Source organism: Tenrec ecaudatus, chromosome 3 (assembly GCF_050624435.1).
Source record: "Tenrec ecaudatus isolate mTenEca1 chromosome 3, mTenEca1.hap1, whole genome shotgun sequence".
Taxonomy (NCBI): domain Eukaryota; kingdom Metazoa; phylum Chordata; class Mammalia; order Afrosoricida; family Tenrecidae; genus Tenrec; species Tenrec ecaudatus.
Window position 1 is genome coordinate 173,345,499 of NC_134532.1, and position 12,721 is coordinate 173,358,219.

The following is a 12,721-nucleotide window of genomic DNA, read 5'->3' on the forward strand; positions in this document are numbered from 1 at the left end:
TTTTTGGCTATATTGATTGGATCATGAAGTTTTTCCTTGCCAGCTTTTAATGTATAGAAAATAACCATGTTGCCCATGTGGCTTTTGAATTTTATGTATAAAACAAAAGGGGGAATTGTGGGATACAGAAGGAATTCTCCCAAGCTGTCTCCCCCAAATATATGCCAAATAGCTGCTTGCGAATGACCATACACGTGGATGTCATCAGAAGTAGGTCAGGGGTTATTCTCCCTAAGAGCTATCAGCCATCTAGAGCAAGGAGTCACTACTGTTTAATCCCACAACAAATAGGGCCCACTCCAATCTGTTAAGGATAGTAGTTGTCTGTTTCCTTGTAGGAGACCCCAGAGAGGTTAAACCTGCCCAAGGATGACTAAGACTAGGCTGCCATCTTGAATCTAGGATCTGCCCATCTTGTCACATGTATGTATACCCCCAATCCCTCCTCTTCATATTGCATGTATTTCCCTAGACCACCCCCTCTCATTGCTGTATTACCAATAGCACAACCCCTTCCTGTGATATATGTCCTTACCTGTGATTAGGGGGCTTGCATGTCCCCAGAGAATATAAAAAGCCTGGGCTAGCATTAAATATCTCTCTCCCCCTCCATGTGGACCACCAAGTAGGGCTGAGGTGAGCATGCTACCATGAATTGTGTCTGACTCCATTTATTTCAAGATTTCTTTTCTATCTCTCATGCTCTCTATAGCTTTACTATAATCCTTACTTATCACTGTACAATTGTGCCTACCGGACCTGTAATGATGTGTTAGGGGCTGGACTCCCTTGACAGGTAATGGTGTCTCAAAAATTGAGGCAGGCTCTTACAGTAAGTATGCTCAAATATTGAATGAGACATAACTATCCTAAAAAAAAAAAGTATTCGCTCTTTATCTGGAAGTTAAATGTAACTGGGCAGGCAGTGCTTTTCTTTGCAAAATATAGTATCCTTACCTATAGATCAGGGAAACCGACCTCAGGTCCCTCCTGGCATTGTAGAATGACTGCCTCAGCCCTGAATCTCCCACTTCTAGACTTCTTGTTACATGAGACAAATGAAATGCTCTTTCTCTAAGTTACCATTCCTCAGACTTTCAATTACCTGGAGTCAAGCCCATTCATAAATGGTATACCTTGGCTAACACCTCTGATGGCAGCTATTGTTCTGTACATTTCTAGCTAGGAATCTTTATCAAAACAATTATGCTAGTTTTGCTAGAAATAATACCTATTCTCAAACTCAAGGACTACCAGCATCCAAATCCAGTTTTGCTGCTTCCTAACTTTCTAAGTACTTCACCAACTTGTATTTATTATCTAGAAAATGGGAATTATGCACCATATCTTACAGAGAGGTCTTTAGATTTAAATAAGATTGCACATGATGTACTTGAGGAGCCGTCATGCACAGTGGGTTCACACTGAGCTGCTAGCCACAAGGCCATTGGTTCAAATCCATCAGTCACTTCTTGGGAGAAACCTGAAGCTGTTTGCTGTTATAAAGATATAAAGTCTCAGAAACCCAAAGGGGCACTTCTACTCCATCTTATCGGGTTGTAATGAGTTGAAATTGACCCAGTGACAGTCACTGTTTTGATTTGATATGATGTACTCAGAACAGTGTCATAGAGTAAATACTCAATAAGTGTTAGATAACATTTACTTATATATTTGAATAAATTTATTGTGATAAAGCATTCTATTTGGATTTTCATGTAAACATTGGGATGTGTTAACAGTGACCATGGCACTTCCAATATGTGTCTCCAGCATCACAATTCAGATGCATCCGTTCTTCTACTGTCTTCCTTATTCAAGGTCCAACTTTCACATGCATATGATGCGACAGAGAATAATATGCAGTGGAGAATGGAGAATTCGTAAGCTACTGATCTTGATGTGCTCCATTTCATTTTTGAGGACTTCTAATCTTCCTCAACTTATACTTTGAATATTCCAGATTCTGCTTATTAGCGGATGTTTGAAGCTGTTTCTTCTCATTTTGAGGAGTGCCCCCAACAACTAATTAGTAATCGTTCCTAAAGGTGTATATTTCTATTCTATCACATGGAGTTTTTATAAATTGAAATCTGACTCACATATCCCCAACAACAACATAGTGGGGGTTGGGAGGATATTACATGAGCATGCCATGAAGTGCACAGACAGGAGCTAAAAGCTGAAACAAAAACGGCACCTGATGCAGTTGAGCCTATCTTATTCAGGGGAACTCTATGGTACAGAGCACACCTATTCCACAGGATTTTCTTGGCTCTAAATATGCTGCACAAGACTTCTTTAAGGTGTTGAAAAGCAAAGATGCTACTTGGAGGACTAAGGTACACCTGCCTGACCAAAGCCATGGCCTTTTCAGTTGGTTCCTATGCATATTAAATGTAGGCATTAGGAAGACGGAAGAATCGATACATTTGAATTGTGGTGCTGGAGAAGAATATTGACAGTACCATGCACTGTGAAAAGGACATACTGATCTGTCTTGGGAAAAGGGAGGGCAGGATACTTCTTAGAGGCAAGGATGGTGAGACTCAGTCTTACATCCTTCAGATATGCGGTGAGGAGCGACCAGTCCCTGGAGAAGGACTCCATGATTGGTAGAGCGGAGGGCGGTGAAGAAGAGGAAGGGCCTCAAGGAGATGGGCCGACACAGTCGCTGCGACCACGGGCTCAAACATAAGAACAATTATGAAGGTGGCACAGAACTGACCAGTGTTTCATTTTGCCGAACAGAAAGTTGTTATGAGTTGGAACCAACTCCATCGCACCTATTAACAAAGAACAATCATCTTTATGGAAACAGATTACCAGGTCTGTTCTTCTGCACTGCTGCTGTGTAGGTTTAAACCACAGACCTTCAGGTAGGCAGCCAATCACAAACAGTTTGTACCTCCCCATGACCTTCCAGGAAAGAGCTAGGGGAGAGAGCTCAGATAATTTTATTTTATTAATGTGTGTGTGTGTGTATGTGTCTGTGTAAACTGATGGTTGACTGAAGTCCTTGGGTGGTGTAAATGGCTAATGAGTTTGGCTTCTAACTCATAGGTAGGAGGTTTGTCTACCCAGAAATGCCTTTAAAAAGGTTTAGTGATCTCCTTTCAAAAACAATCAACAGTTGGCAGCCCTATGAAGCAGTTCTTTGACATACATAGGGTTGCCTTGAATCAGACCCAACTGTAACTGGTTTGTTGGTTGATAAGGGAAATTAAAGTTGAGTGACTGCTGACTTTGAAGTAAGCCTCATTCGGCTTCCTGGTGGCTCAACTTAACATGTTCTGCTGGGAAGCATGCTGCAGCTCCTGCTTTCTGCTATCGTTCCTGATTCTCAGGACATCCCCTTCCAGGCACAAGGGTGTGTTTGGTGGGAACAGTTCATCTCCACTCTGTTGGACTTTGACTTGATTGGATGCTGTGAAAGTAAGACTGTGTGCAGATTTGTGGGGCTTGATTCCTCCAGCCGCAGCCGCTTCACGCTGCTGCTTGGAAAAACAAGAGTTACACTTGATCTTGTTGGACCAGTTCCTCCACACCCTATATTTTTCCTTTTTGCTCCAGGCTAATCTTCCATCAGCGGCCCCTCCCTAGAAAAGGTGGAATTGCTGTGTGTGTGTGTGTGTGTGTGTGTGTGTGTGTGTAATCTACAGCGAACTGAATTCCTTAGGTCTCACAGAGTAAAACAAACAAATAAGCAAACAAAGACCACCACAAGTCCCACTGGCATCTGCCTTCCTTTTTCTCCAGTACACTTGGTCCAGGAGCCTCTCTTTGCCGAGTATCTATCTGCTTGTCTCCCAGTCTATGGTAAGAAGACCCAATTACTGTTTCACTTACTGTTTCTACCCTGTGATCCTGAAAACCGACTCTGCTCTGGGGCCTAGTGGAAAGCACTGCCCTTTTTCTTGGACATGTAAAGATTATTCAGAAGGAATTAAGCTAGTGATCGATTTCAAAAAATTAGCCAATTGAAACTGACTAGATCACAATGGTTATCTTCCATTCTGGTGCCGTTGGTGGGGCCCAGGGGTGACTTGATGGCAGCACATGACTGTGTGAGATTAGTGGTAAGAGAGGCTTCCTGGGGTTTTGTGAGTGTCACATGGAGAAAATGGATACGAATATCTGCATATCCCAAAGCCAAGGCCACTCTAGAGAAGAGCCTGGCTTATAGCTCTGGAGCCCCTCCTACCCCTAAGGGAATTTGCATATACAGTCTAAAATGCTGAACATATCTTCCAACCCACAGATTTTCTCTTAAACTCATGGCATTTAGAGATTTATCATTCCCTCATCACCCATGATTTGTAAGCTTACCACCACTTGTCTGTCAGTTTGCTGTGCTGTTGTGGCCTGAGAGTTGCTGGGGTGCTGGAAGCTGTGCCACCAGTACTTCAAATACCCAGAATTTTCCACAGGACATTGTCAGATACAGTGCCAAAAGAGGAGCCACTGAAGGTGGAGGGCACTCAAAATGCTGCAGGGGAAAAACTGCCTCTTAAAGTTGAGCTGACCTTAATGATGTGAAAGGAACACAGCTTTTGAGCCCTGACTCAAAATAAGAGAAATAGCTGCCTTAAAAACTGGAATGGAGGATGTGTGAACAATGAATTCAGGAAAGTAGGAAATTGTCAAAATTAAGTGGAATAAATTAAAGATCAATATCCGGGACATTAGTGAACTGAAATAGACTGGTATAGGCCATTTTGACTCAGATAATCATATGGTTTACTATCCTGGGAAAGAAAATTTTAAGTACAAAAGAATCACATGCATCATCAAAAAGAACATTTCAAGATGTATCTTGAAGTATAATGCTGTCTGTGATAAGATAATGTGTATGCACCGACAAGGAAGATCAGTTAATGCAACTGCTAACAATTATGTGTAAACCACTAACGCTAGAGATCTTGAAATGAGAATCCTACCAACGTCTTCCGTCTGAATTTGATCAAGCATGCAATAAAGATGCTTTGATAGTTACTGGCGATTGGAATGCAAAAGTTGGAAACAAAGAGGAAGAAGCAGTAGTTGGAAAATAAGGCCTTGGTAAAGGAAATTATGCTGGAGGTCACATGACAGAGTACTGTAAGACCAATGAATTCTTGCAGATACCTTTTTTAACAACATAAATGATAATAATGCACATGGATTTTGCCAGGTAAAGTACACAGGAACCGTATTGACCATAATCGTGGGAAGAGGAGATAGAGAAGCTCAATATCAGCAGCCAAAACAAGATCCGGGCCAACTACAGAACAGGCCATCAATTGCTCATATGCAAATTCAGATTGAAATTAAAGAAAATGAAAACAAGTTCATGAGAGTCAAAATCTAACTTTGAGTATATAGTACCCAATCTACAAGAACATCTTCAAAACAGATTTAGAACATTGAACACTAATAGCAGAAGAATCACAAGTTCTAGAAGAATATCAGGAAAACCATACATGAAAGAGCAAAAGATCACTATGTGGAAGAAATAATAAAGTAAAAGAGCTGAACAGAAAAATTCCAAAGGCAGCTTGAAAAGATGTAGTAAAGTGTAATAACGAAATGTGCAAAGATTTGGAGTTATAAAGCCTAAAGGGAAGAACACTCTCAGCATACATCAAGCTAAGAGGGTTGAAGAGAAATGACAAGCCTGGAGTTGCAGCGCTGTAAGGTTTCATGGGCAAAATATTAAACAATGCAGGAAACATGTAAAGAAACTATAAAGGCGCACAACCCAGGTACAAGAATGGGAAGAGAAATACCAGATGGGAAGGGTGAAGGGGGCGGAGGAGGGGAAGAAGGGGAAACTGATCACAATGATCGACACACAACCACACACCCCTCCAGGGGAAAGAACAAAGGAAACCATGGGGGAAGGGAGATAGTGGTTGGTGTGAGATATGAAAATAATAATAATTTCTAACCAATCAAGGGGTCACAATGGTAGGGGAAGGGAGGGGGAAAATAGAGGAGCTGATGTCAAGGGCTCAATAGAAAGTAACTTTCTAGAAAAGAAAGATGGTAACATATGTATAAATATGCCTGATACAATTGATGTATGGATTGCAATAAGCATTCTAAGAGTGCTCAATAAAATGATTTTTTTTTAAAGAAGAAGATGTAAGGGATAGATGGAGTCACTGTACCTAAAAGAACTGGTTGACATTCAATCATTTCAAGAGGTAGTACAGGGTAAAGAGCCAATGGTATTGAAAAAGTCCAAGCTGCACTGAAGGCACTGGGGGAGTGTGTGGGAGCCTCCAGGAATCGACAGGATACCAATGGAAATATTTCAACAAGCTAATTAAGTCTTGGAATACTCAGCCATCTAGGCCAAGAAATGTGAAACACTGCTACCTGGCCAACTGACTGGAAGAGATCTATGTCTGAGCCCACTCCAAAGAAAGGTGACCCAATCGAGTGTGGCAATTATTAAACAATATGATTAAGATCACATGCAAGCAAAATATTTTGAAGATAATTAAAATGCAGCCTTGGCAGTACACTGACAGGGAGTTGCCAGTAATACAAGCCAAATTAAGAGGATGGGGAATGAGAGATATTATTACTGACATTAGATGGCTCTTGGCTGAAAATAGAATACCAGAAAGATATTATTAATTAACTATGCAAAGGCATTCAACTGTGTGTGTACTGACTATGGATAACACTGAGATGCAAGGGGAATCGAGAAGACTTCGTTGTTCTCGTGTGGAGCCTGAACATGGCCAAGAGGCAATTGTTGTAAGAGAATAAGATATTGCTGTGTGATTTGAATTAGGGAAGATGAGCACCAGGGCTGCAGTCTTTCACCATCCTTCAATCTGCATCCTCAGCAAATGATGCAAGAAGCTGGGCTATCGGAGTTGGAGAAAGGCCCGTTGACAATTGCCTCGTGTCCATATGAACATTGGACGATCGGTAAGAGAGACCAAAGAACTGAAGCACTTGACTTACGGTGTTGAAGAATACTGTACCGTGGGCTGTCAGGAAAATGCAGCAAAGGTGGGCCAAACCTCATCTCATGCACTTTGGACATGTTATCAGGAGGGACTAGTCCACCGTGCTTGATAAAATAGAGGGCCGGTAAAAAACAAACAGTGGCTGCAACAATGGGCTCAAACATCACAACGGTGATGTGGGGCAGACTGGGCAGTTTTGTTCTGTGGTACATTGCGTTGCTGAGTGAGACCCTACTTGATGGACCAGACCTAACAATGAGGCTTTCAATTGGGGGCAGGGGCGGGGGCGGGGCGGGGGAAGCTCAGAATCTTTGTCACCTGAGCTCACCTTTCAGAAGCTTCCTTCAAATGACAGCCAGTATGCGGAAGTGCTTTATATTCATAATTACAGTTTTCTGGGGAGAACTGCTGCCAGGGGAGGGGCTCAGCTTCAGCTGACCCTATGCGAGACAGGGAGAATGACTGTCCCATTCGGCATCACCCTCATACCTGTTGCTATTTTGTCCCGACTGTGCTCAGGTTGTGCTGTTCCTGGGCTGTGGGGGAAGGCCAGCCCCTCACAACTAACCGCGGGTTCTATAGGCACAGTTGTCCAGTTAAAAATATAGATACAGATTATAATAAAGTCATCGAGAATAAGGAGAGAAGAGAGATTGAAATAATGGAGTCAGACACATTGCATGGTAGCATGTTCACCTCAACCACGCTTGGTGGTCCACATGGAGATGGGAGACAAGAGGGCAGAAGGACAGGAGGAAAGGAGATAGGGGAGCGAGGACCAGGGGAGTGAGCTCTTTATACTAACCAAGGCTTGTATATCATTTGGGGATGTGCAAGCCCCCTAATTACAGGTAAGGATATGTCACAGGAAGGGGTTGTGCCAAGAGGGGGGTGACCTAGGGGTATACACGCAATAGGAAAAGGAGGGACTGGGGGCATACATGTGACAAGATGGGTGGATTCTAGATTCAGGGTAGCAGCCTAACTTTGGAAGTCACTGAGCAGGTTTGACCTGTTCTCTGGATCTCCATGGAAACAACTCCTATTCTTATCCGTAGAGGGTGAGGCCCACCTACAGTAGACCAGACGCCTTCAGGGAGAATATCTCTAAGCATCTGACCTCCCACCAAGTGCTGGCACAGAGCCTCTAATGTTTGGCATATCTTTGGGGGAGACAAAGCTGGGGGAAAGTCTTTTGTATCCCACACAGTCTAGCAGGTCTCACTTTTGTAAATATGCCTCCATCAGGGTAAGGGACTGTGGGGCACTGGCAGGCTTGGATGTGGGTCCTCGTTCTGGCCCTATGAAGTTACATAATTTTAGGAAATACATTTTTAACTTCCTCATTTGTATTATGTTGGGGTGTGAGTGGAACACAAGTAAGAAAGAGGCCTTTTGTAGCCTAGACGACTCATTTCTACAAGAAGGACTGAGTGCGTTTTTCTCAAACATTGCCCAAACCCAAACAGGGCCAACTGAAAGAGGCACAGCAATGTAGTCGGTATAGGAGTAAGGATTTTGTTCCACGGAGTTTGGAAGAAAATCCGTGCTGGGGTGCGAAAGTAATGCTTCTGAGCTTCTCCCCGCTCTTCTTTCAAATTACTGAGCTGACTTTAAAATGACTGCTTTGGAGTTATATCTGACTCAACACAATGGCTCAAAAATGAAGCAGCAGCTCCGACTGCTGCTCAGGTGCCAAATCAATTATTATATGAAGCAGCTTTGTGTATGACCTTCTTGTTGGGAAAGAAAAAAATCCCAATTTCAAGGAAAAGTAAAAAAGCAAAATTAATCAATTGTGGCTACTTCCTGTTTCATCTCCAAACCAAATGGGAATTTAAAAAATTATGGATGAAGGGACTTTAGCATGTTCATGGAAAAATGGAATTAAAAGATAAGAAAGGCCTCTGATTCTGAGTGGGGCCCAGAACAAGAAAAGGCTCTGCAACAGGTTCAGGCTGCTGTGCAAGCCGCTTTGCCACTGGGCTCACATGATCCAGCTGACCCAATGGTGCTGGAGGTGTCAGTGGTAGACAGAGATGCAGTGTGGAGTCTTTGGGAGACTCCTATTGGTGAACCACAGCATAGACCCTTGGGATTCTGGAGTACAGTCCTGCCACCCATTTCAGACAACTACTCCCCCTTTGAGAACAGCTTTGGCCTATTACTGAGCCTTAGTGGAGACTAAACCTCACTAAAGGCCACCCAGTCACCATGTGGCTTGAGCTGCCCATCATGAAGTGGGCATTGTCTGACCCACAGAGTCATAAAGTTGGACGTGCACGGCAACACTCCATTGTTAAATGGAAGTGGTATACATGCGATCGAGCTAGAGCAGAACCTAAGATACAAGTAAGCTGCATGAAGAAGTGGCCTAAGTGCCCACAGTCTCCACACCTGTCAATACTTTCCTTCTCCGAGTCTGCACCTATCGCATCCTGGGAAGTTCCTTATGATAAAGTTGCCTGAGGAACAGAAAATTCATGCTTGGTTTACTGATCACTCTGCATGATATGCGGATGCCACTCACAAGTGGACAGCAGCAGCACTACAGCCCCTTTCTGGGATCTCCCTAAAGGACAGTGATGGAGGGAAATACTCCCAATGGATTTTGCCTGGAAGGAGAAATGGCAAAATGTGAGATTGTATACTGATTCATGAGCTGTGACTAATAGCTTGGCTGGATGATCAGGAAATTGGAAGGAACATGATTGGAAAACTGGTGACAAGGAAGTATGGGAAAGAGGTATGTGGATAGACCTCTCTGAATGGGCCAAGAAGGTAAAGATACTTGTCTTTCATTTGAACACTCACCGAAGAGTCACCTCTGAAGAGGAGGACTAACAATCAGGTGGGATAGAAAAAGGGCTTTCCCCCAGTTTTTTCCCCCCAAATATTTCCCACACCTAAGAGGCTGCTTGCCAGTACATGGTGGGAGGTCAGATGATAGGAGATATTCTCCCAAAGGGCAGTGAACCATTCAGAGCAACCACACCCTCCTGTCTGGTCCTCACACTCGACTGATAAGGACAGTGATTGTTTCCATGGAGAGACCAGAGAAGCTGTCAAACCAGCTCAGTGGCAATCAAGGCTAGGCTGCCACGAATCTAGGACCTGCCCATCTTGTCACATGTGTACCCCTAATCCTGCCTCTTCCTATTGCATGTACACCCCTATGTCATTCCCCTCTTATTGCTGTATTGCCTGTGGTAAACCCCCTTCCTGTAATCAAGGGACTTGCACACCCCTCAAAGATATATAAGCCTGTGTGTTAGTCTGGGTACTTTAGAGAAACAAATCCACAGAAACTCATGTATAAAAGAGAGTTTTATATAAAGGTTATGTGCACATCAAGAAAACATCCCAACCCAGTGCTGCCCAAGCCCACAAGTCCAACATTACCCATATGTCCAACACCAATCCACAAAGTCCTCCTCCATCTCACAAAACAGACACAATGATGCCAACTGCAGGAGGAAAGCCAAATCAGTGAGTGTGTATGCATCTCAGATCTCAGTGTTGGCAGGGGTCTCCACACAGGTGCTCCAGCACCCAGGGCTGCATTGGGGTAGGTTCATGTGGCTTCTCCTCAGGGATGTCTTGCATGAAGTGAGCCTTGCCAGCTGAAGCAGGGAACTGGCTAAGGCAGCTGCACCCTGATCTGACCATCAGAAAGCAAGAGACCTGAGAACTAGAAAGGCAAGGCTCACCGAGCCATTTATCCCTATGCCCTTCAATTAACCCCACATGTGTTTATCGGCCAGGTTTGTATAATAAACTAACTCACCTTGGGTGGAAATAAATCTCTCTTCTCCTCCTCCTGCACCTCCACCTGTACATCAAGAGGGGCTGAGGTGAGCATACTACCATAAAATGTGTCTGACTCCTTTATTTTATTCTCTCTCCTATGTCTCTTATTCTCTATGACTTTACTATAATCTTTATGTATTATAGCCATACAATTATGTCTATGGGCCTGTGATGTTGTCAAAGGCTGGCTCCCCTGACACAATCAAGTGGATAAGATGACACACACTGTGGAAACTGGTGCTCCTCTTTCCTCTGCCACTTCTGTCATCGCCCATGGATACATGGTAGCAGAAATGGAGGTTATGCATGGGTACAGCAACATGGACTTCCACTCACCAAGGCTGACTTGGCTACTGCCACTGTTGAGTACCCCATTTACCTGTAGCAGAAGCCAACACTGAGTCCAAGATATGGAGCCATTCCTTGGAGAGATCAACCAGCAAGCTAGTGACACGTTGATTACATAGGACCCCTTCTGTCATGGAAGGAGCAGTGTTTTATTCTTACTGGAATAGACACCTACTCTGGATATGGATATGGATTTTCCTTCCCTGTACACAGTGCTTCTGCCAAAACTACTATTCGTGGACTTACAGAATGCCTTATCCACTGTCATGGCATCCCACATACCATTGCTTCAGACCAAGGAACTCACTTCACAGCAAATGAAGTATGACAATGGGCCTATTCCCATGGAATCCACGGGTCATATAATGTTCCTCATCATCATAAAGCAGCCGGCTTGACAGAACGATGGGATGGCCTACTAAAGACACAATCATGGCACAAGCTAGGTGGCAACACCTTGTGGGGTTGGGGCAATGCCCTCCAGGATGCTGTATATGCACTAAACCAGTGGGAAATATATGCTACTGTGTCTCCAATAGCCAGGATTCATGGATCCAGGAACCAAGGGGTGGAAACTGGAGTGTCACCACTCATTATTACTCCTAGTGATCCACTTGCAGCATTTTTGCTTCCTGTCCCAGCAACCATATCCTCTTCAGGCCTGAAGGTATTAGTTCAGAAGGAAGGAACTCTTCCCACCTGGAAACACAACACTGATTTCACAGAATTAGCAGCTGAGAATGCCCCCTGGCCACTTTAGACCCCTCATGCCTATAGATCAACAGGTCAGGTAAAGTCTCGCTGCATTGAGTGGAGTGATTGATCCTTATTACCAAGGATAAATTGGACTGGTGATTCATAATGGAGGTGAAGAAAAATATGCCTGGAATCCAGAAGATCCCCTAGGCCATCTCTGAGTACTATCATGCCCTGTGATTAAAGTAAATGGTAAACTACAGCAACCCAACCTTGACAGGATGTCTAATGACCCAGACCCCTTAGTAATGAAGGGCTGGGTCACGCCACCAGGCAAACCATGACTAGCTGAGGTGCTGGCTGAGGGCAAAGGTAATACAGAATGGGTAGTAGAAGAAGATAGTTCTACCAATCAGTTACAACTATGTGATCAATTGCAAAGATGAGGTTTGATTGCATTTCCTCTTTATATACGCTTATTGAACATCTTTCCTTTGTTCATGTACAAAGTAGCAAATAAATACAATTAGAATTCAGTGTGTTTTCATTTATATGTTTGCTCGATGTATGATGTTAGGTGTGTGAATTCGTCAATGTCTGGAAATTATATTGGCTAAAGAACTGTATACAGATACCAAGTTGGCAAGTGGTGGACTGTGATAGGTTTACTGTGCCAACCTGGCCAATAGGAACATGTGGGATTAAAGAGATTGCAGTTTGAGTGGAGGGCAAAGAGAAAAAATGGCTCTGCAAGGCCTGCCCCTGTCTCTCTTGCTCTCTGGTGATTGTGCTGATAATGCTGATATTTTAGCTAGTTCTCTGCCTGTGAGCTCAATCTGTGAGCCAACCCATGGATTGTGGTGCTAGAGCTTAAGGCTGGTGGATCCTGTCACCTTGCG